Source organism: Orcinus orca, chromosome 17 (genome assembly GCF_937001465.1).
Source record: "Orcinus orca chromosome 17, mOrcOrc1.1, whole genome shotgun sequence".
NCBI classification, from domain to species: Eukaryota; Metazoa; Chordata; class Mammalia; order Artiodactyla; family Delphinidae; genus Orcinus; species Orcinus orca.
This window is the reverse complement of record NC_064575.1, coordinates 38,071,029-38,095,440: the sequence shown is the minus strand read 5'-3', so window position 1 is coordinate 38,095,440 and position 24,412 is coordinate 38,071,029. Positions and strand designations below refer to the sequence as shown.

At 38.5% G+C, this 24,412-nt stretch overlaps 1 long non-coding RNA gene across 5 annotated transcripts in view; it reads left to right on the top strand.

Moving 5' to 3' along the window:
- LOC125961833 (uncharacterized) overlaps window positions 1–24,412 on the top strand; it is a 155,390-nt gene that overhangs the window by 81,901 nt on the left and 49,077 nt on the right. The window lies entirely within an intron of this gene.

Sequence of the window (24,412 nt, the reverse complement as noted above, 5' to 3'; positions counted from 1 at the left end):
TCATAGGGTAAAGCCAGAATTTGAACCTAGGTAGACTAGTACACTCTCCACGGCTTTACTACATTAAAAAATATATATATATATATAAGTTATATATATATATGTATATAACTCCAAGTATTCCAAAGTTACAAAACACTTATCTACCAAAACTCAAAAAGGAGCACACAAACTTGCATAGAAAATAAACATGTGGGCTTCCCTTGTGGCACAGTGGTTGAGAGTCTGCCTGCCTATGCAGGGGACACGGGTTCGTGCCCCAGTCCGGGAAGATCCCACATGCCGCGGAGTGGCTAGGCCCGTGAGCCATGGCCGCTGAGCCTGCGCGTCCGGAGCCTGTGCTCCTCAACGGGAGAGGCCGCAACAGTGAGAGGCCCGCATACCGCAAAGAAGAAAATAAACATGTAAAAGTTCATAAATAAACCACAATATAACCTGCTCCACATAATATACTGACTGCAGTGTCCTGGGCCTCTCCCATCCTTAGGTAGCCAGAAAGTACAACAAAATAATACTTTTCACCTTTGGAAGCCACACCATCTCTCATACCAACCAACCAGTTACTTCCTTAGAATTGGAAATTAACCTGAATATCATAAAATATATATATATAGCATTAGTGATGTAGAATCTTTGTTTAAAGACAATAACTTCAATAGCAGAGGGAACGTTACCACTGCAGGCTTCCGATAACCTCTATATTTCTCAGATTTCATGCTAAATCATAAAATGCCATATTGTGTCTGAAGCTATTTTTTCAATAGTCCATTTTCTTAAATGGACGAGCAAAGCCGTAAATACTGAGGAACATTTTGGCTCCCAAATCCTAAAGCCATTCTGATTATGCCTGGGTGATCATGGGGACGTCATCGGAACTACCAGAGGATTGGCTGAAATACCAGTGTTCTGGCCAGCTTACAAATTAGAAATTATACAGAATCCAATTTTATTTTTTTGTTAAGTAATTCCTATGAGGCTTTTAGGATGTCAGTGTAAAGTCCTTTCATGTGTAATCTTTATCCATTAGATAGGGAACAATGCCAATCCCCGTCATAAATACTTTCACAACCTGACACTGAAAATCCATTGCAGGGCATAGGACCTGCAAATAGGATGTGAATCACACACATCCACTCATTCAGACAATCCACAAATATTCATTTTTAAGTCTACTATATGCCAATAATGTACCGGCCTCTCAGATGCTAAACCATGCTAAATGCTGAAACAGACATACTCAGTTTGGGCCCTCCTGGAACTTATTACCTACACAAGTGCCTTCGTTGTAAATGGTCAGGTCTCAGCCAATGCTATTATCATCAGCAGGTGACCAAAGGATAGAGCTTGCTTCCCTTCAGAGGTACAAAACAGTTCTTACACCTGAATGGGATGCAAAGAATAATCTGACTTCTGTTCACCGGGGCATGAATTCAACTGTCCTTGCAGAAGAGATAACAGATGGTGTGAACCCCAGATCTAAGAAAAGGGCCAGGCACACGATAAGTATTCAGCTTTCAAAAACAAATGAACAATCACTTCCTCTCCTAGATCTTTACACCCTTCCTCTGTTGGCTACTTTCTCTCAGCTTATAAACATCCTCAAATATACCCACTTAAAAAAACTCTCAGACCTATGATTCTTTGGATATTCTTGTGGATAACCGAAGTCTCTACCATGCCTTCAAACACCTGTCCTCCCAAAAGCCCACATCTGTACCTTGGGCCCAGACCTATCTACCAGGCCCCTCTAAAGCACTGAAGATGAAGTAAGATCCTCTCGCCACCCCCAATCCCTTTCTACTGTGCTCTGTATCTCTCAAAAAGATGCAGCTGTAAACTGTCACCCACGCTTGCTGCCCTCCCTTTTCTAACTGGTCACCAGGCCTCACCCATTCTCTCTCAGATCTGCAAAACCCGGTCCCACCTTTTATAACTTAAGTGGGACCCTTAGATTACAATTCACCCTGCACCCAATCAACTGCCTTCCACATGGAGGTCCAAGTGAGCCTCTAAACCAGAATTCCATTTCACTGTTCTTTGGTGTTTCCCGCAGCCTTCAGGATAAACATCCAAACTTCTGACAGGACAAACAAGGCGCCTTTCTGTTGGGCCCCACTAAGTTTTCAGTATCGACTCTCATTTCTTTCCCAAACCCTGAGTTCCAGTCCTGTACATTAGTTTTGCCATATTTTCTTACATTTCTCAAACTTCAACACACACTGCTCTCTCCTGCCACCCCAGGAGCTTCTACATATCCTTAGAAAGGACGGCACTTCCTCCAGGAATCCTACCCTGAACTTGCCCTTCCAAGTTTCTGTGCTCTGCAAAGGGGAAAGATGGCGGGGAGGGATACATTAGGAGTTTGCATTAACATATACACACGACTATATATAAAATAATCAACAAGGACCTACTGCGTAGCACAGGGACCTCTACTCCATATCCTGTAACAAAGTGTACGGGAAAAGAATCTGAAAAGGAATGGATATATGTATAACTGAATCACTTTACTGTACACCTGAAACTAACACAATATTGTAAATCAACTATCCTCCAATATAGAATAAAAATTAAATCAAAGAAAAAAGAGATTCTGTGCTCTGTAGCAGCAGAACTCACTTCTTCCAGAGCACTGACTCCTGTGCTTGTGTTTACTTGCTGCCCAGAAGAAGGGGCAGAAGCATGGTCTCCAGCAGCCCTTGGTTCTGACAACTCATTCAAGTGCCAGGATACTTTACACACATAACCTGCTAAATTCTAAGAACCCACAGAAAGAGTGGTTTTTAATGTCATTTTACAAGTGTGTGGATTGTAGTGCAAAAGAAACCTGTCCAGGCCACAGAGAGCATAAGCTCTGGAATTCAAACCCTAAGCTGCCTTCACACCGGTGCTCTTTCCACTATATATGATACACCTATTGAAAAAAATTTTTGTTTTCCTGAGCCCTGTTTGAATGGAAAGGAAATGAAGCTGGGATATATCCATTTCCTAATCGCTTTGGTGTGTACCAGGCAAAGTCATTCAACAGACCAGGTAACATCTGTGCAACAATTAACAATGCTCCAAACTGTGCTAAGTGTTCTACTTTGTAGAGTCTAGAAGCATTAACACAGTGCATCCTTGTAACCGCCACGGAGGCTGGGTCCTGTTACGCCCATGCTACAGATGAGAACACTGAGACCTTGAAGCCTTAAGGCACTCGGCCAGGGTCACCGAGCTGGCAGGAGTCCTAGGCCGCACGCCCCGTCTAGTGCACGCACACCCGGGCACTGGGCACCGATTCTAGTGCCCACCCTCCACCTTTAACCATTTAAAACCCCGCTTCTCAGCGCCCACACGAGGGCCCCTGGAAGCGGGAAGTACAAACCTGTCTCGACAAGCCGTGGCTGGAAGAAGCTCTGGATACAGATCAGGGGCAGAGGGTGCTCAGGAGCGGCGCCCAGTCTACCCGCGGAGGCAGTCGGCGTTAAGTCCAGCAGGCCCTCCCTCAGGGAAGCCCACACGGAGGGCAGAGGCACTGAGTCCTGCAGCGCGCACAGGTCCTCAGAGCGCGAGAAGGAGTCGGCCGTGCTGTCCGGGCGCAGCTTCACCGAGTGATCATGGCCTGAGCGCGGCCTCGGGGACGCTGGCTGCAGACAGGATGCCCACACACGCCTGTGGGTTCCGGCTCGCCTCCCGGCCCCTCGGGCGCCCACCGCCCGGCGGCCGCGGCCCGAAGACATAGTGCCACGGGCCCCAGCTAGGCCGGGCCCTCCATGCCGCGGTCCGGAGCCCACACGCGGCCTGGTGTTGGCGCGGGCATCAACTGCCTCCCGAGCCGCGGGGTTGCGGTTTAAGCCTCCGGGCGGGCCCGTGGGGGCGGGGCTCGAAGACTTCTGCGCGCTCGCCGTGCGTCCGCACGCAGACCCGCCTCCCCTGACGACGCGGCTTGAGGAGCGGTGTCGGCAGCTTCGAGACTACGGCAGCGCAAAAGGTAGGAGGTGTGGAGAATTTGGGGTTTCCAAAAAGCGTTTGCTGACTGATCCAAACAAAAGTGAGACATGGTTGTATCAGCGCATTTTAAAAGTAGTTAAACTCCCTCAAAGTGTCTCTGCTCGCCCCGCCCAGGAGAGAGCGTGAACTCCTTGAGGCACGCAGGAAAGGCTGAGTGAACGTCTGCCTGTGGTCCCTTACCTGGTGCACGGGTGTGTGAATTTCTGCGGAGAGCTCTTAATTTCTGTCGTTTCTGCTGACTTGACACGGTGGTTGGCAAACGGTGACGTGTTCCGTGCATTCAGGACATGATCGTGGTTCCTAATAATCACTTTGTTTTGTCCTGACACCTCCACAGAGAATTTACTACTGAATATCCACTTTAGAGAAGAGAAAGTGAGGCGTAGGAAGTGAAGTGACTGAGTAAGAGGAAGGACTCAGACAATTGGTGTTAGTAAATTAACCCTGCAAGGAGGCCGTTAGCCTGCGGTGGCTCTAGCGATGCGGCCGCCCACTTAAACCAACCAAAATCTAAGCCTGTCAGCGCCTCAGGGTGACGAACACCGCTGAGGACACCCAGTCACAAACCACCAACTAGGCGTTAAAGCCATAGCAAATCACTCGTTTCCTTGCTTTGCTTCTGCCCTTTTAAAATAAACATCTCTGCAGCTCCTGTGGCTGGAGTGCTCCTCACCTCTTCCGCTTTGTGCTGCCTGAATTGAATGTATTTTTGCGCACATAAAGTGTTAAAATTTTAAATATGCCTCAGTTTGTCTTCTAAGATTGGCCGTAGAAGTTGGATTTGTGTCCAGTTTCTAGAGCAGTGATCGTCCTCTGGTCAGGCCTTAGGCGTTACGTGTACAACGTTCCTCTTCTACCACCACCTTCTGGATGGCTCCACCCACTACCAGCTCCCACGCATCAGTTCCCCTAGGTGTGGTCAGCAATGGGTTTTACATGCAGCGTGCTCACATTATAACATCGCAGACACTCCTCCGTCCTCCAGCCAGCGTGTGAAGTGAAACATTACCATTCCTGTTGAAGAGTCTCTGGTGTGACCACTTTCCCAAGCACAGCCACTCCCCAGCTGACCCTGGGTAACCACTCTTCTGAACTTGGTCTCCATCACTGGCATGGATGTCTTTCTATGTAGGCTACATGTTTAAGTACTCTTAAACTGCATATCGTATTCTATTTTGTTTTCTCTTGTTACTTGCTTTATTTAGTGTTATCTTTGCTAGGTTCATCCATGCTGACACGTAAAGATCTGTCTAGTTCATGTACTTTCCTCGCTACGTAGGATTCCCATGTAGGGAAATCCAATAATTTATATGTGCATTTTCCTGTTGATGGACATTTAAATTGTTTCGAATTTTAAGTATGAATTTCTTTTTTAAAAAAATTTTATATCCTTTTTAAAGGTTACTTTACATTTACAGTTATTACAAAATATTGGCTATATTCCCTGTGTTGTACAATACATCCTTGAGCCTGTCGTACACCCAGTAGTTTACATCTCTCACTTCCCCACCCCTGTATTGCCCCCTCCTCCCCCTCCGCACTGGCAACCATTAGTTTGTTCTCTATATCGGTGACTCTCCTTCTTTTTTGTTATATTCGTTCAATTGTTGTATGTTTTAGATTCCATTTATAGGTGATATCCTACAGTGTTTCAGAGTTCAAAAGACTCTCACGACAGAAGCCAAAAGGTAAGAGCCATTTTACATTGATAAAAGCATTTTAACTATGTAGAAGCAGAAAATGAAAAGAAAGAACTTTGCATTACATTTAATAAAAGCTTAGGGAGATCTTTGTGGTATATTAGTGAACTTATTTGTGGAAATTTAGCCATGTACATTGTGTTGGAGAGGCACCAAGAGTTCAAGGACTCTCACATTTTGAGTACACAATTGCCTTACTTGTAGGCATGGTGGCATCCATTTACATAACAATGATTTGGAGGATGTTGTGTTAGTCAGCTCTTGCTCTGATAATGCTTTGGAACAAATCGACCCAAAACTCAGTTCCATAAACAAGAATTTATTTTTCTTGGACCTATTGGCTAGCTGCAGTGGCTCTCTTTTAGACCTCTAGATGGCTGGTTTTGCTCCGTGTTTTGGGTCAGTTTGAGGTCTGTAACACACATGTTCCTCTGGAGCCCAACTGTGAGGCCGCAGCTCCCAGGCCCTGTCTTCTCACAAAGTTCACTGAAACATAAGAGGTGAGCCCAACTGCACAAGCCCATTTAAGGCCTCTGCTGCTCATTGAAGGCCATCATGTCTGCTCACACTTCATTGGCCAAAACGTGTCACAGATCTAAGCTCTATTTAGAATATGTGTATTTGTTTAAAGTTGGGTGCCCTCACAGAAGAATATTGCCTTTTGGACAGTGTTACCTTAGCATTTTCATTGGCATTTGCAAATGTGATAAACGCCGTGTGCACTTTTTCACCTTTGAGAACTTTCTGAAATTGTGGGACCATTTCTATTGGAAAAGAGGAAGGTACACTTTAGAACTCAACTCTAGTTATGGCATTGTTGGGAGAAGAATTATTGAGATAAGGTCAATACAAGTGAAAGATTTGGGATCACATATTCATCATTAACATTAGCATTCTACAGAACATTCCTGGAGAATTGTGATGCTTGCTTTATGTGATTTCTATCATAAATCATTAGAATTTGACCAAGACACTTCAGTGAAACATACATCATACAGCACATCGCATTTTAGTTTTTCCTACCACTCCACAACTTATCATCAATACTTCACCATAACTCAGAAACAGAAACAGAAACTGAGTGAGTTCATTGTTAGCAGACGGGCTTCACAAGCAATACTAGTGGAAGTTCTTCAAATGATAGCAGACAGTAACTCAAGGCATACAAACAAAACAAAGAATGCTGACTAGAGCAGTTGTGTAGGGAATTATAAAAGATACTGTAATTTCAAATTTCTTCTCCTTTCTTCTCTTAACTAATTTAAAAAGTAAGTGCCTAACCAATATGACTATATTTGGATTGTTCTCTATATAACATAAAAAAAATCATATATTTGATGATATGGCACAACGAAGGCAGTGAGAACAAAGCTGTGTTAGAATAAAAATGACAGTAGATCATAAGCTGAATCTGCAGGAAGAAAGGAAGAGAACCAGAAATGGTAAATAGATTAACCCGACAAATTCAAAAATATTTATTTGCTCAACTTTCTTCTCTAAGCTCTTTGAAAAAATAAGTTTGTGAGAAGTAATTATTATAATAATATGTTGTTAAGTATGTAACATATATAAATGTAATAAAAACAAAAAAGAGGGGAAGGCATACAGCTCTATAAAAGTACAGTTTCTGTTTCTATCTGGAATGAACCTACTAAAACTCTGAAGAGATTCTGAGATGTATTCCATAAGCCCTAGTGCAGCCATTACTCAAACAATGTGGTTAAAAATCATTAAAGGAATTACATGTTACAGTAGGAAATATCTACTTACTATAAAAGGAAAATGGAGGAACAATAACAAAAAAGCAAAAACATGAGACATGTAGAAAACCAAAGGTAAAATGATAGACATAAATAAATCCTACCATATCAATAATAAAAACTAAATGTAAATGAATTAAACAATACAATCAAAAGGCAGATATTGTCGAACTGGGTATTAAAAAATGTTTTCTATAGGAGACACTGCTTGGATTCAAAAGTCTAATGTGTACAAAGTAAAAGGATGAAAAAATATACCTCATGCAAATAGCAACCGTAAGCATTGCTGAAGTGGCTATACTAATACCAGAAAAAATAGACTTTAAAACAAACAAAAAGGTTACTAGATATGAAAAGGGACATTTTATGATAAAGAGAGGGAAGATACAAAAATCTTTAACATATTTGCCCTGAATAAGGTAAAACCAAAATACACGAAGAAGAAAATACCAAAATCCATGAAGAATTGAAGGAAGAAATAGATAATTGCACACCATTAGGTAGAGGCTTCAGTACTCCACAGTCAATAATGGATAGAACAGTTAGGCAGAAGATCAACAACGATATAGAAGAGTTGGACGAGACTATGAATTAACAAGACCTAATAAATGTTTACAGAACACTCAACCAAACAGTAAAGTACTCATCCTGCTCAACTACATGTGAAACGTTTTCCAGCATAGATGACATGCTAGGCTGTAAGAGAAGAGATTGAACCCCACATACATTGCTGGTGGGAATGTAAAATGGTGCGGCCATTTTACAAAACAGCTTGAGAGTTCCTGCAAGTGTTAAACATAGAGTTACCCTATGACCCAGCAGTTCCACTACTAAATATATACCTAAGAGAAATAAAAACTTATGTCTGCACGAAAGCTTGTACGTGAATGTTCATAGAAGCCTATTTCTAAAAGCAAAAGGTGGAAATAATTCGAATGACAACCGGATAAATGAATAACCAAAATGTGGAATATCCATACAATAGAATAGCATTCAGCTATAGAAAGGAATGATCTATTGATCCATGTTACAACATGGATGAACCATGAAAGCATTATATAAAGGAAAAGCAGCCACTCACAAAAGATCACATATTGTACGGTCCCATTTATATGAAATGCCCAGAATAGCAAATCTGTAGAGACAGGAAGTAGATGAGTGGTTGCCTAGGGCTGAGAGGGTTGAGGAGATTGAAAAAAGCTTGTTCATGTGTAATGGGTTTTTTGTGGGGGGACAGAAATCTAAAATTGGATTGTTGTGATGCTTACACAAGTCTTTTAGTGGTTACACTGAGAACCACTGAATTGTATACATTAAAGTGTTGAAATTATGGTATGTAAATTACATCCCAATAAAGCTGTTAAAATTATGATAATTTCATATTTATAAATTTGAAAATTCATCGAAAATGACAAATTCTTTAAAAATGCAAGCTAACAAGACTAACCCAAGAAAGAAAAAATATCTCAAAAACCTGTATCTACTGCAAAAGTTGTTTGTATAATTAAGTACCTTTACAGAAAATGATTTCCAGGGATAAATGGCTTTCCAAGTAAATTGTTCCAAATATTTAGGGAAGAAATATTGGTAATCTTACATAAAAATCTTCCAGGAAACAGAAAAGTATATATTGCTCAAAATATTTATAAGGGCAACATAAGCTTCAGCTCCAAACTGAAAAGAATATTACAAGAATAGAATCACAGGCCAGTTTCTCTTTTGAACATGCATGCAAAATGTGTAAACAGAAGCACAAACTGTATCCATGGTATGTAAAACAATCATATATCACAATCAAAGTAGCTTTATTCTAGTAATGCAAGGTTGGTTTAATGTTCAAACATGAAACTGATCCCAGGAATGAATTAGAGTGGGAAAAAAGTCATTTAAAACAGAAGTCTTGGGACTTCCCTGGTGGTGCAGTGGTTAGAACTTGGCGCTTTCACTGCTGGGGCCCTAGGGTCCAATTCCTGGTCAGGGAACTAAGATCCTGCAAGCCATGAGGCAGCCCCCACCCCCCAAAAAAAAGAAAAAAAGAAGACAACCAGGAGAAGCACAAGATCGAATAAACATAACAGATAACACCTTATGAAAAGTAGGTGAAGATTATGGAATATGCTAAAATTTTAAAACAAAAAGAAACATTTAAAGATTCAAGAGGATGTGACAAATATTGTACATAGGCAAAAAATAAAATAAAATAAAATATACGGATGATGGGAGCCCAAAAATCCAGATGCCCATGTCCTGTCTCTGAAGATTCTCATTCAATGGGTTATGGATCTCCTCTATGTTTAAAAACCTACAGGTGTTATAAAGCAGAAACTAAACGCCATTGTAAAGCAATTATACTCCAATAAATATGTTAAAACACAACCAAACAAACCTACAGGTGATTCTGATATGATTCATAGACAATGTAAAGCTTCTGCTTTACAGGAAATAATACTTTTTATTATTTTGTTATTTTATAGTTATATTAACAGTTTGTACTATTGACCGGTAAGTCTGATGTCAAAATGCACTCCCCACTAGGGATATAAAAGGAACTAATAGTCTCTGCGGCTGCTTGGTGGCAGCATGCATGTATTGCCAGGGCAATTATTGTAGGAGTCCAAATGAGTGGAACATTTTAGAATTGGAAGACTACATACAGATCATCTAGTCAAGCTTCCAACTATTATAGTTGTGAAAACTAAGGCCCATATAAAAGAAATGATTTATCTCCAAAGAGCGTTAGTGAAAGAGTATGAAATTAAAAATATCTCTGAACTTTTAATTTAGTGCTGTTTTTATTAATCTCATGTATTAGCTTAAACTTCAGTGTGACAGATTTGGGATTGAATTCTTGCTCAGATTTACTGATTGCGTGCCTTTTAGTAAGTTACTAAAACACTTTTAAAAAAAAAGATTTATTTATTTATTTTTGGCTGCGTTGGCTCTTCCTTGCTATGCGTGGGCTTTCTCTAGTTGCGGTGAGCGGGGGCTACTCTTTGTTACGGTGCGCGGGCTTCTCATTGTGGTGGCTTCTCTTTGTTGCTGAGCGCGGGGTCTAGGTGTGTGGGCTTCAGTAGTTGTGGTTCACGGGCTCTAGAGTGCAGGCTCAGTAGTTGTGGCGCATGCTCTTAGTTGCTCCGTGGCATGTGGGAGCTTCCCGGACCAGGGCTCAAACCCGCGTCCCCTGCACTGGCAGGCAGATTCTTAACCACTGCACCACCAGGGAAGCCCTACTAAAACACTTTTAACTTCACTTTTCACATATGTAAAATGGTGAGCCTTGGCTGATATAGAATATGAGATAACCTAGCACTGTTCTTAACACATACACGTAGTTAACATTTTTTGGCTCTCATCCCTCTTAAACAGCCTCTATCCTCTTAACAATGAAAGTGTGTTTCAGCTAGCAAAGCACCCCAGAGCTGACCACATTCTGCCAAGAGATATAGGATTCTTTTTCTTGCTGGTGGTTCTTTATACCTGATATTTGAACTGCACTGAAACATGAACATCTCTTGTTTATACTGTATTAATGGATTTGATAGATGAATTTTAAAAAGTAATATGCAGGAAAAAAAATAGTAATATGCAGGAATTGAGCTGCCTTACTCTCAAGAAATATAATTCGATAGTGGTGGCTAAAACGATAAACAGTGTTTGGACAGGGAGTCCATATTGGATGTGAACTACTTGTACTCCCATTCGTCTATTAAGAATAAATAGAATCCTTTCAAAATCTGTTTTAAAGCGCAGTTATTTCCTTCTGACTCATTTAAGTTACCTGCAAGAAAAAGACAATCTCCTGAATCCTTGCTTAAAAGGCTTTTAATATAAAGCAGATAATTTTTTGCAACATTTCCCAAACTTTTCATTATCAAATTGGCTGAGGCTTCTCAACGATTATCATTTCACAACAATATCTCCCTTTTCACCTTTTTTAAAAGAATTGGCCTCGTAGATGTGCCCTTAAAACAGAGCTTCACTCTCAACTTATTTTAAATTTTGTATTCAAACAGTATGAAGAAAACAGGATCAGGGAATTCAGCCATAGAAGTGAATGGATTACTGACACATGCTACATCATGGATGCAACTAGGTGAAAGAAGTCAGGCGCGAAAGGCTCTATATTGTATGGTTCCATTTATATGAAATGTCCAGCAGTGGCAAATCCATACACACGGAAAATATTATACATTAGTGGTTTCCAGGGGTTTGGAAGAGAGGGAAATAGGGAATGACTCCTCAAAGTGGGTGTATGTTTCCTCTTGGGGTGATGAAAATGTTTTGTAGTTGGACAGTGGTGATAGTTGCACAACATTGTGACAGTAGTAAATTCCACTGAATGGTACAGTGAATTGTAAAATGATCAAAATGGTGAATTTTGTGTTATGTTCATTTTACTACAATAAAAAGGAGAAAGAATTAGGGAAAGACTTAGAGTTTGGGAAACTAAGGTGAACTGGTCAAGAAAAAGACAGCTCTACTGTTCAGTGTTCTCTCAGCTCTCCCAGTGCATTAATCCTCAGCAAAAAGTAGCCTGAACTTGTCGATGATAGTCATTCAACACAGTCCAGGGAAAAGTAAATAAAATAAAACCCAACTCTTCTTCTTTAGCACATCTATGAAAGGTTAACTTGCTGCTCAGCCACGTGGACATTCATGAAGACGTTTCACTTTAGGTGTCCTCTACTTCAGTACTTTACTCACAGCTCATTCACACATGTAGACAACAGCATTCCTTAATTCGATGGAATCTGCAGTGCTGGTTGTGATCGGTCTCATGAAAAGAAAAGGGAAGGAGGAAAACGCCTCCACATTGACTTGGTGGTCTTGACGAAATGGATGCAGAAGACAGCTTGAGTGTCAAACTGGAAACTGTTATTTTCCTTTTCCTTTTCTTTTTATCTTTCCTATCAGGTCTTCTGCCCACTTCCCACCCCCTTCTTTCAAACAGGAAAGACACTAATCAGCTGCTTTTTTGTGTTTTTGGCAAAACACCTATTGTTTTGCGTTTCTTGTTGTTCGGTGAACATTATTGTTTTTACTGCCAAATGAGCTTCAGTGGTTGATGTAGGGGGTCTCTTGGGAACTTAACTTTTTCCAGTTTAAGTGGAAAAGCTTTTTTGTTTGAATTGGCTTTTACTGGGTGCTTCAAGGTTTGCTCTTGGCTCTTTGAAGGGGGACTGAATAGCACTGTGTTTCCTTTGAGGTTCCAATGAATAAAGGATCCTATGTCCTGGGCACTTTTGGTTGATTTTGCTGTGTGTCCTCTCTAGTAGCCAGATGCAGATTCCAGGAAAATGACATATAAATGAATATAAGTAATCTAATATTTTTACAATTTGCTTTGGCCATACTCCTGGTCTTATTCTACTTGTAGCAGATGGCTTTAAAGAGCATTAGCTATGTATATATTAAAAATAATATAAATATACCAATATTAAATATTATATTGATGTATAAGTGTAATATACTAATATTTATATTAGTGTATAACAATTATGTATTATATTAATATATATTTTTGCCTGGCATATATTATATACAAAATATATGAGTAATGAAATGTATTTCTATGGTTAATATGTTCATAATATTAATATGATATATCCTGTAATATTGATTATAAAACAATTATATCATAATATATAAATATATAATTATTATTATCTGATATAATACACTATAGTTAATATATTCTATATAACAATATATAATGTATTAGTATAATTGTATTATATAATATAAATATAATACATATATAAAACTATATATCTTTTAGTTATACATTACACATACGAGTATGTATAGCTATTTATAATTTTATTGACATAGGAATCTGGTCATCATAACAATTGATGTAAAAATATGCAATATTTTCAATCAAATGGGCCTTAACCTCACTACCTACACATAAGTACTTTTAAAATCTTGAACCCTGTCTAACTCATGCTTCCATATCTCTCAACCCGCTTTTCTACACATGCACGTAGACACACATTTATACACGATATATATGTATACTACCAGTTTTCAGTTCAATGTATATAAATATATAATATATAATTATATTCCTGTGTATGTATACAAATATAAATCAAAGGTATGTGTATAGGTATATATTTCATATGTTTCTATAAATATACAAATAATGTATGTGTATATAAATACATGACTGTATACATACTTACACAGAAATATACTTATTTAAACAAAAGGGACCTAAATATAGTTCTTTAAGAATAAAAAGTTATGTCTCACTGTTTCAGTAACAGTTTATAGTTTTCTACTGTATGTGCTTCTATAATTGTTATGAACATTTCGCATTTTTGTTGAATGTTGTTTTAATTTTTTGCCTTTTTCTGTTTTTTGTTTGTTTTTTTTTTGGTACGTAGGCCTCTCGCTGTTGCGGCCTCTCCCGTTGCCGAGCACAGGCTCCGGACGCACAGGCTCAGCGGCCATGGCTCACAGGCCGAGCCGCTCCGCGGCATATGGGACCTTCCCGGACCGGGGCACGAACCCGTGTCCCCTGCATCGGCAGGCGGACTCTCAACCACCGTGCCACCAGGTAAGCCCAGTTTTTTGCCATTATTAATGAAGTTCTGAAGAATACGGTGGGCAAGATTACTTGAAAAACTCTCCTAAAAGAAAAGGGTTAGGTATGCTAGGTTAAATGTACACAACTTATTTTTAAGTGCGTGGTTGATTTTGGAAGTGTGCAGTCGAAATTTCCAGGACCCATGAAGGAAGGGTGGTCCATGTGTGAGAGTGATAGCTCTATTAAGAGTGGATTGAAGATCTTGCTAGCTTAGAACAGAAGCTGGAAATCCTGTTTTTATGGAGCCAAATGGCAAATATTTTAGGCTTTGTAGACCAAAGAGGCAAAATTGAGGATATTATTTAGGTACTTAGGTAACCATTTAAAATGTTACCAGTTAAAACGTGAAAATTATTCATAGCTCATAGGCCATAAAAAATAGGCAGCTGTCTGGATTTGGAATACAGGCCGTAGTTGAATGACACACCTGGTATAGAGACTTGTTTTTAAATGGCCATGACCACATGGGAGGCAGGAGGTAAGACTCCATCCCTACTAGATGGGAAGTTAGAACTAAACCTATCTATCCCTGGCTTCACCTGTAATGAAAGGGTGTGCCAGGAGAAAAAAATATCTGCTGGCAAAGGGAGACTAAGAGCAAATTCTCTTGGCCTCTGCTCTGGGTAGGAAACAGGTAGGAAATCTTGAGAATTCTGAACCGCAGATCTGTGTTCACAGTGTTTGGGTTGCAAATTTATTTGCGGTCTTGCAAACAGAAGCTAAGAAATTAACTTAAAATGCTCCCAAATCGGTGGTATTCCAAACACAAAACTAAACCCTTTCTGGAGAGGTAGACCTTCAACACAGGCCTATAGCGTTCCCACAGATAAAGTTTAGCTAAACGTGAGCTCATGATCTAAATTTACACAATAATGAAGAAATCAGCTACAAGTGGAGAGAATCAGCAAAAACAATCAATACCAGAATTAGATTCCCAAGGCCATCCATCAGATGTTGGAATTATCAGGTGCCAGGCAGAAAATATACATAAAACTAGAACTGAAACAAGGAGCGAGGATGTTTTAAAAGACTGGGTAGGATCTTTCAAACATTTTTAAAGTACATGTCATTGATAAAGCTAAAAACTCGAAGGTCGTGTAATACAGCAGATTAATCGTGGAGAAGAGTGAAATTATGCTGTTTTTAAAAATATGGCAGATCAGATTTCCTGCCTAATTATATAAGTTGATTTATCTTTAAAAATACACAGTATTTTAAAGACTTATTGGCTGTAAAATAAGTTAAGGGTATTTCAAAGGGCTTCTCTGCAAAGAGAAGTGAGAAGTAGCAAAACACAGAAAGTCGAGGGGAAAAAATGTCAGTATATACATTGCTATAGGGTGAGCTAAGCCTTAGGCCAGCAACTGTGAGGAGGAGCTGACCCTTAGATACGTACAACTAAGCTGGAACCTTCAAAAAGTTCAACTGTTTATAAGTAAAAAGATTTATTAAAATTAATAACCAAGTGTTTTAATTGACATCAGAAGAGTAAAACAATAAACCCTGAGAACATAGAAAAATAGACAATAAAGATATGAGCAGAACTTAATAAAACAGAAAAAAGTATAAAATTGAGGTGATTTAGTAAGTCAAAAGAATATTCTTTGAAAAGATTTAAAAAAACAAACTTTGATTAAGCAAAACAAAAATGTAAGTAAACAATATACAGAAAGAATCAGGACAGTGTTATAGCAGAGAGTACAAACAGAGAATATATGAAATGCCAGTAAATTTGAACATTTCTGTAAAGTGGACAATTTCCTAGCTCCTAAAGTTTACCAAAACTGACACAAGAGGAAATTTGTAGCTGGAGTTCTTGCACCAGTAAAGGAATTAAGTCAATAGTTTACAATCTTTCACCAAGAAAATACCAGACCCGGCCAGATCATTTGGGAGGTGAATTCTATCCAACTTCTGTTAAACAGATAACATCAATATTAACAAAGAAAAACTTCTAGGGAGTAGCAAAGGAAGAATGCTCCTTTATTCATCTTACGAAGTCTATATAATCCTAATACTGAAAATAGATTAGGACTGTAAGGAAAAAGAAATTTACAGGTCAAATTTACTTGTAAATATAAAAGGAAAAATTTTAAACTATGATATTAGCTACCCAAGTTCACTAGAGTAAGAAAAAGCACGAGCAAGTTAGGTCATCCAATGTAGTTTAATGTCAAGAATATATATCAATAGATTGAAATCACCACATTTTATTTCTTTCATCTGTCTCTTTAAAAAATTGCTATGTACTTATATTGATCTCTCTTGTACTAGGCACTGTGCTAAGTCACTTACATATTTACTCCTTTAAACCTTCTATCATCCCTGGGGGAAAGTTCTATTTTGCTTCCATTTCTTAGCTAAGACTCTAACCCCCAGGAAAGTAAAGCAGCATTTGTAAGTTTTTGTGGATGGTCAGTGACGGGACCAGTACAGGAACATCCAAAGTCTATGCTTGGAAACAGTGCCCCATGTTGACGCTCACATTACAGATGAAAGGAAAGGAACCATGCACTTACCATATAGATTAAATCTCACATTACAGGTTAAAGGAAAGGAACCACGCACTTACATTATAGATTAATACCCACATAACAGGTTAAAGGAAAAAGAAACATGTGCTTCCCTCAAAAGTTGTAAAGGAGGCATATCCATTTCTAAATATATTTCCCAATTTCTTTTGCTTGTTTTCTGACCTTTGTAGTGCATTTTGCCATGAGGAAGATTTTAATTCTTACATAATTAAATGTATCCTTTTTTCTTTGTATCTTAGAATGATATTCCTCATGAATAATTTATTTCAAGTCTCCCAGGTTTCTGATACTTTTACACTTTCATTATTTTTTCACTTTTAACTAGTTGCTGTGTCTAGAATTTAGTAATTCTATGATAGCCATATTTTCCCACTTTTGTTGAATAATTTTTGCTGCTGATCCAAAATGTGAATTTTATTTTAATCTCAATTCCCTTATGCTCTTGCATCTAATTTTAAGATGCTTCCTATTCCACTGGTTGTCTTGTCTATCTAAAACAAAATGCTACCTTAAAAATAATGTAATTATAATATAATAAATGTCATTAGTAAACATAATACAATATATAATAAATAGCATAATATAAAATAACAAAATATAATTTACCATATAACAAGGTCAAAGGAGAGCAAAAGTATACAATCACTTGAAATATCCCCCAAAAGATATTTTATAAAATTCAATATTCATTTGTAATTTAAAAGAAAGAGTAAAATAGGATTGATGAATGCTTCCAAAATAAGAAGAAATTATATGTCTAAAAGAGAAAGAGGTAAGTGATAGACTTTAGTAACACTGGCAATAAATGCAGGACAAGATGAGGATGCCTGATATAATGTTAAAGAAAAAGTATTATGTAACATTGTGTTTGCAGCACTGATGAGTTCAGTGAAAAGAGAATCTCATAGAAAAGAATATCTCGTTCTTCTTAATGTATGTACACTTGTCCATTGCATGAACATAACAGCTTATTGAACCAATATGTTACTGATCTGCATCTGGATTTCTAGGTTTTCATGGAATTTTATTATGCACAGTTGCTTCAAACACTAGGACTTCCTCTTATGTTTATATCTTTTGAAAGAAACAATATCTCCACAGATGATTTATCTGTGCTGGCTGCTAGCTGACTTTGGGTACTTCTCAGTTCTTCCCTTTACCTTCCTAGTCAATATGAAAAGGGAAGGCAAGAAGGTCTCCTGTTTAGAGACTGTAAAGGTAGGTCTTGGTGATAAAGTCTTGGTGGTAAAGGCTAAAAGTATTAACCCAGAACAAATGTTTTTCCAGCTGTAACTGTGTGTGATTCCCTTGGCTTGATTCCGTAGAGGATGTAAGACAAGACTGTAGAATCTGCCCTCAAAGTGCTTCCAGTAGGATGAGCTAATTCACGTATGGTGGCATATCTAATTCAAGACAAACTATAACGTCTCCTTTTCTCTCCTGGCAAAACTTGGTGGAGTGAATGTAGAAGTCACTGTATGCTTTAAATTAAAGCAACACAATAAATCTTGTATTGGAAGGTGCTTATTCTGGTCTCTTTGTGGAGACAAATTGGAAATTGTCTAGAAGAAGGAAAATTAGGTTAACCAAAGTTAAACTCATAAATAATTGAGCATTAATTAAATATCTGTGGTCTGTGTTTCTCTTTGATCATAATTTCTCCCAATTTATAGACCTCTTTGATACCTGATTAATCCTTGTCAAAGATGCAGTTAACAATGATTATTACTGTGTATTAGGTTTTGCCTGGGCCCTGAAGAAACTATCCTAAATCACCAGCTATGATTGTCACTTGATTTCCTCACAGAGAACAATCAGAACTCCTTGTCTTAAGTGGCTTGGGATGTGAAACTAGTTAGTCTCTTAGATACTGTTAGAGGACCCTACAGAGCCCATTGGTGAAAGTTTGGAAAGCACTGGGCTTCTTAAGATTGATTCTTGTAGTGCTTCGGGAAAGATCACTGAACCAAAAGGATAACGGTGTTTCTGGTTCTGTTGTTAGTGTTCTCCATGGAAACATTGCTGAAGCTTCTGGACTCAGTTTCCTTCCCCATGTGTGAATGTCACTGAAAAGATCCAACTCCATTCTATCCCCATGTAACTTCAGAAACTAAGCAAAATGAAGACTCAAAATTCATTTCAAATAATGAAATGAATATATAACGTAGAGTGGAACTGGGAAAATACCTGGTTTAAATTCTGGAAAGTACCAACTATACAATTCTGGATAAGTTGCTTCATCTTGCTTAGTCTAATTTAATGCCCATCTCACAGGATGTTATGATGATTAATTTAATATCTTTGTATAACGCACAGTGTTATGTAATTTTTTGTTTTTCTTGAGTAAATTCATATCCTTAAGCAACTCACTGTAAACAATAGTTACTTACTTGCTTAAATTACTCTTATCTTCTATTATCAGCTGAATTGTGTCCTGCTCAAGTTAATATGTGGAAGTCTTAACCCCCAATACCTCGTAATATGACTGTATTTGGAGATAAGGCCCTTAAGTAGGTAACTGAGGTCAAATGAGGTCAAATGGGTGGGCTCTAATCCACTATGACTGGTGTCCTTATAAAAAGAAAATATTAGGACACAGACATGCACAGAGAGAAGACCATGTGAAGACAAAAGGAAAACATGGCATCTACAAACCAAGAAGGGATACTTGAGAAGAAATCAATCCTGCTGACACCTTATCTCAGATTTCTAGCCTCTAGACCTGTGAGTGAGTAAATTTCTGTTGTTTAACCTCCTCAGTCTCTGGTACTTTGTCATGGCAGCTCTAGGAAACTAATACAACTTTTTATGGCCTCCTTGTCTCAAGTTGAAAGTTCAATATTTGGCATCATAGCTAGGAAACCAAAATATCATCTACATTCCTTGTTGTAGTCTTTCTTCCCCATTCTCATTGCTAGTAATTTCCATATTTGGGTCTGTTTTCCGTGCCTTGTAAACAGAGCGTTACGCTCATTTCTGCTCTTACTGCTAATATACAGTAAATGTGCAGATACCGAATAGATTTTGGAGAAGTGCAGCATATAGTTGGCACATGTGTGTATGTGTGTGTATTCATGTAATTTATACTTTTTCTCTATTTTCTTCATTTGGGGTGAGCTAAGATTCTCTGCTTTTGTGACGAGTACTCCTGAATACTAATCCCTGAATTTAATTCACCAAAAATTGCCAAAAATAATAATAATATGGGGAAAGAGAGAGTGATAGAGGGAGAAGAACAAACAATCAGGCAAGGGCAGTACTGTGAATTATTAGGGTCTTATTAATAAGATTATGTTAGTCTAGAGGAAATGACCGTAAATATCATCAGTGAGCCCAGTTGGTCTTTACTGACTGCTAGACACATCCCTGAGTTCTGTTCTTAGTCCCCAACTGTATGATTACTACTGTCTGGAAGTATCATTTGAACAACTAAAGTCACTTAATGGAAAAGGAATATGTCTTTAGAGAGTCAACAGTAATTTTTCTATCTGATTAAAGAGGATTGTTGACTGTCTGGAAACCTCAGTTATATTTGTAAGCAGGAAAGCATTGGCTATTAAAAGTGGATGATGTAAAGAGATGAGCAGAAACTTTGGCGATAGGTATACCTGGATTTAATTCTCACTTCTACGGCTTGGTAGCTGGATAGCCTTAGGCAGGTTTCATACCTCCCTGAAATTCACTTAATTCAGTCTGTAAAATGGCATAATAACTTATTATAGCATCCTTTTAGGAATTTTAAATCAGTTCTTGAAATAAAAGTACACAATATATAGACAAGTATGGATTCCTCAATAGGTGTTTGATCTTTCATTTCTCCAGTATCCCACCCGCATCAAATAAAGAAAAATACTTTTTTAAAATATATGAATATTTCATTGTTCTAAAGTTAAAGCCATAAAAATAGAAATAATCAAATGGCCTACTATCATACCATTAGAAGAAAAAAAAAGTGTTCATCAGAGTTCCATATTAGAATACAAATTTTCCTTAGGGACCTGTTTATGTATGCTATTCTGCTCTTTACAATAAATAATTAAATTTAAAAGACTTAATTCTTCACTTTTAAGACCTTATTAGTTTACAAATTACATATTGACCTATGCTAAATTTTATACCGACCCATGCTAATGAATTCAGTACAGAAAACAAAAAACACTGCACTCAAGCAAACTACATATATATATATATATAACTTAAATGCATTTATATCCTACCATGTCTCATAAAGCATTGTGGTAACTCACCTGAATACAGACAATCAAATATAATGGCAAAAGCACTTAATATAAACAGGGCCAAGGAAACATAGACAGAAGATGAAGAAAAGATGAGGGAAATTTGAACAGGAGGAAGTGTAGTTAATCGAGTTGTATGTTTTGACCTTAAGATTCTCTGTGTGGGGACTTCCCTGGTGGCACAGTGGTTGGGAATCCTCCTGCCAGTGCAGGGGACATGGGTTCGGGCCCTGGTCTGGGAATATCCCACATGCCGCGGAGCAACTAAGCCCGTGCGCCACAACTACTGAGCCTGTGCTCTAGGGCCAATGAGCCACAACTACTGAAGCCGCGTGCCACAACTACTGAAACCCCAGCTCCTAGAGCCCATGCTCTGCAACGAGAGAAGCCACAGCAATGAGGAGCCCGCACACCACAATGTAGAGTAGCCCCCACTCGCCCCAACTAGAGAAAGCCCATGTGCAGCAACAAAGACCCAACACAGCCAAAAATAAATAAATTTATTTTAAAAAAAAAAAGATTGTGGATAAAACAACATGTAAATAATTGGTTACAAAGCCACGTTATTTGAAGGTGCCAGACTGCACATTAACAGTCTGACACAAAGGGACAGCACAGGAAAACTATTCAAAGATAAAGATTTTTAAATCTTTGCAGTTTGAAACCTTTTAGAGCAAGTGTAATGAGCTCGACACACATTTCAACACTCCACATGTTAATCACATGTTCAAAGCATGTCTCAAAGTCATTGGAAATAGTTGCTGTCTCTGTCTCTGATATGTAAAACAGATCTGTGATGTGTAAAACTCAGGAGGTATTGATATCCACTTTTTGGCATCTGAACAGGAAACAAAGTTGTTTCGCAGTGATAATAAAGAATGAAGTAAATGCAACAGTCAAATAAAAGACAAAGTACTGAGGGAATGTATTAAGAAAACGAATCCAACTAAATTCTGGTGACCTGGGGCCTACGGTTGTACACACTGCATGGAAATACCCCAGCCTAAATACTGGCATAGGAGGAAGGGTACTGCTAAGCCCATCACAGTATGATCCTTTTAAATGTCCCTTTCAAGGTTGTCTCCACTCAACACTGAGGATAGGAAATCTTCCCATCAGGCAGAAACACTGGCTGTGCAATGATTGACCAAGAAATTAACACACTAATGAATAAATGATGCTAATTTATTTCTATCCCTGAGAACGGGAAACAGCACACACTCTGTGTCAATGGTATGTCCTCTTTCCCACTTTTCTAAATGGTCAATTATGTTTTTCCCTTCATTGCTTTATATCATGTGTGGCAGGCATGATGGGAGATGGCTACCAATGGTTCTGTTATTGATTTCTACCTTCCTTTCACTGTGGCTAAAGAAGATACTTTGTATGATTTCAGTTTCTTAAAAATGTATTGGTACTTGTATTGTGGCGTAACATATGGTCTTTCCTGGAGAATGTTCCATGTGTACTTGAGAAAAATGTGTATTCTGCTGTTGTTGAGTGGAGTGATCTATATATGGCTGTTAGGTTTAGTTGGTTAAATGTGTTATTCAGTCCCCCTGCCTCTCTACTGATCTTCTGTCTAGATGTGTTATCCATTATTGAAAGCAAGGTATTGATCTCCAACTATTATTTTAGAACTATCTATTTCTTCCTTCAATTCTGTCAATGTCTGCTTCACATATTTGGGGGATGTTTGGTACATATATGTTTATAGTTGTTATATCTTCTTGATAGATTGAACTTGTTATCAACATATAGTGGCCTCCTTTTCCTCTTGTGATAGTTTTTGATTTAAAGTTTATTTTGTGTGATATTAACGTAGCCATCCATCCCAGATCTATCTTCCTTCCTTCCTTCCTTTCTTTTTCTCTCTCTCTTTCTTTCTTTTTGTTACTATTTGCATGGGATATTTTATTCTGTGCTTTAACTTTCAACTAACTTGTGTCTCTTGAAATCAAGTGAGTTTTTTGCGGGCAGCATATACTTGGATTATGGATGTTTTTAAAGTCCATTCTGCCAATATTTATCTTTTTTTTTTTTTTTTTTGTGGTACGCGGGCCTCTCACTGTTGTGGCCTCTCCCGTTGCGGAGCACAGGCTCCGGAAGCGCAGGCTCAGCGGCCATGGCTCACGGGCCCAGCCGCTCCGCGGCATGTGGGATCCTCCACGAACCCGTGTCCCCTGCATCAGCAGGCGGACTCTCAACCACTGCGCCACCAGGGAAGCCCGCCAATTTTTATCTTTTTATTGGAGAGCTTAATCCACTTACTTTTTCAAAAATTACTGATGAGGAAGAACTTAATTCTGTCTGTTTCCTGGTTGTTTTCTGTATGTCTTATGCATTTTTTGCCCCTCATTTACTCCATTACTGACTTCTTCTCTGCTTAGCTGATTTTGTTGTAGTGAACTCTTGATTCCTTTTTCATTTCTTTTTGCATATAGTCTATTGATATTTTCTTTGTGGTTATCAAGAAGATTACATTTACCCTTCTAAAGTTCAACCAGTATCATTTGAATTGTAACCAACTTCAATAGCACACAGAAACTCTGTTCCTCTACAGTTCCATTCCTCCTCCTTACATCATTGTTGTCACAAATTATACCTTTATGCTTTGTGAGCCCAATAACATGGATTTATGATTATTTTATGCATTTGTTTTTTCAATCATGTAAGAAATAAAAAGTAGAGTTACAAGCCAGTAGCACAATACTGGCTTTAGTATCTGCCCATATATTTATCTTTACTGGAGATTTCTATTTCTTTATACAGCTTCGAGTTGCTGTCTAGTGTCCTTTCATTTCAACCTGAAGGTTCAATTTAGCATTTGTCATAGGGCAGTGTTAGGAAGTTGTAAAACAAACGCCCTCAGCCTTTGTTCATCTGGGAATGTGTTAATTTCTCCCTAAGTTTTGAAACCAGTTTGGCCAAATATAGAATTCTTGGTGGACAGTTTTTTTCTTTCAGCACTTTAAATATGTCTGGCCTCTTGCCTCCATGGTTTCAGATAGGAAATTAGCTATGAATCTTTTTGAGGATCCCTGCTTTGTAACAAATTTGTTTTTTCTTTCTCCTTTGGGAGTAAAGATTCTTTCTCTGTCTTTTGGCATCTGAGAGTTTGATTATACTGTTTCTTGTTGTGGCGTTCCTTGAGTTTCTCTTAGTCCTGAAATCAGGCAAAGATTTACAGCAAGCAAACACATACTGAACCAGGGAAGAGGCAATTTGAAAATGGCAGGAAAGCTTTGTGGCATTTTTACTTGCCCTTGCCCCATCTACTCTTAGTGTAGTGATGGTCTTAAAGTGGTGGGGTCTTAATGCAGTGATAGTCTGAAAGTAGCAGCAGACCATTCGTAGTATGGGGCCCTCAATCCTGCTTCAGGAGGGAGCAGAAGAGCCCATACTCTCGGATTATTATGTGTATCTGTTCTAACCTGTCTGGGAGCTACCTGAAGGACTGACACAAGATGCTTATCTCTGTCTTAGCTAACCTGGAACACAGTCTGGAAAAGCAGCGGTCATTGCTCAAAAAAAGTGCAAGGTGAACTGACAAAGCACAGATGGCTGGGGCAGAAGACTGTGCATTGAAATA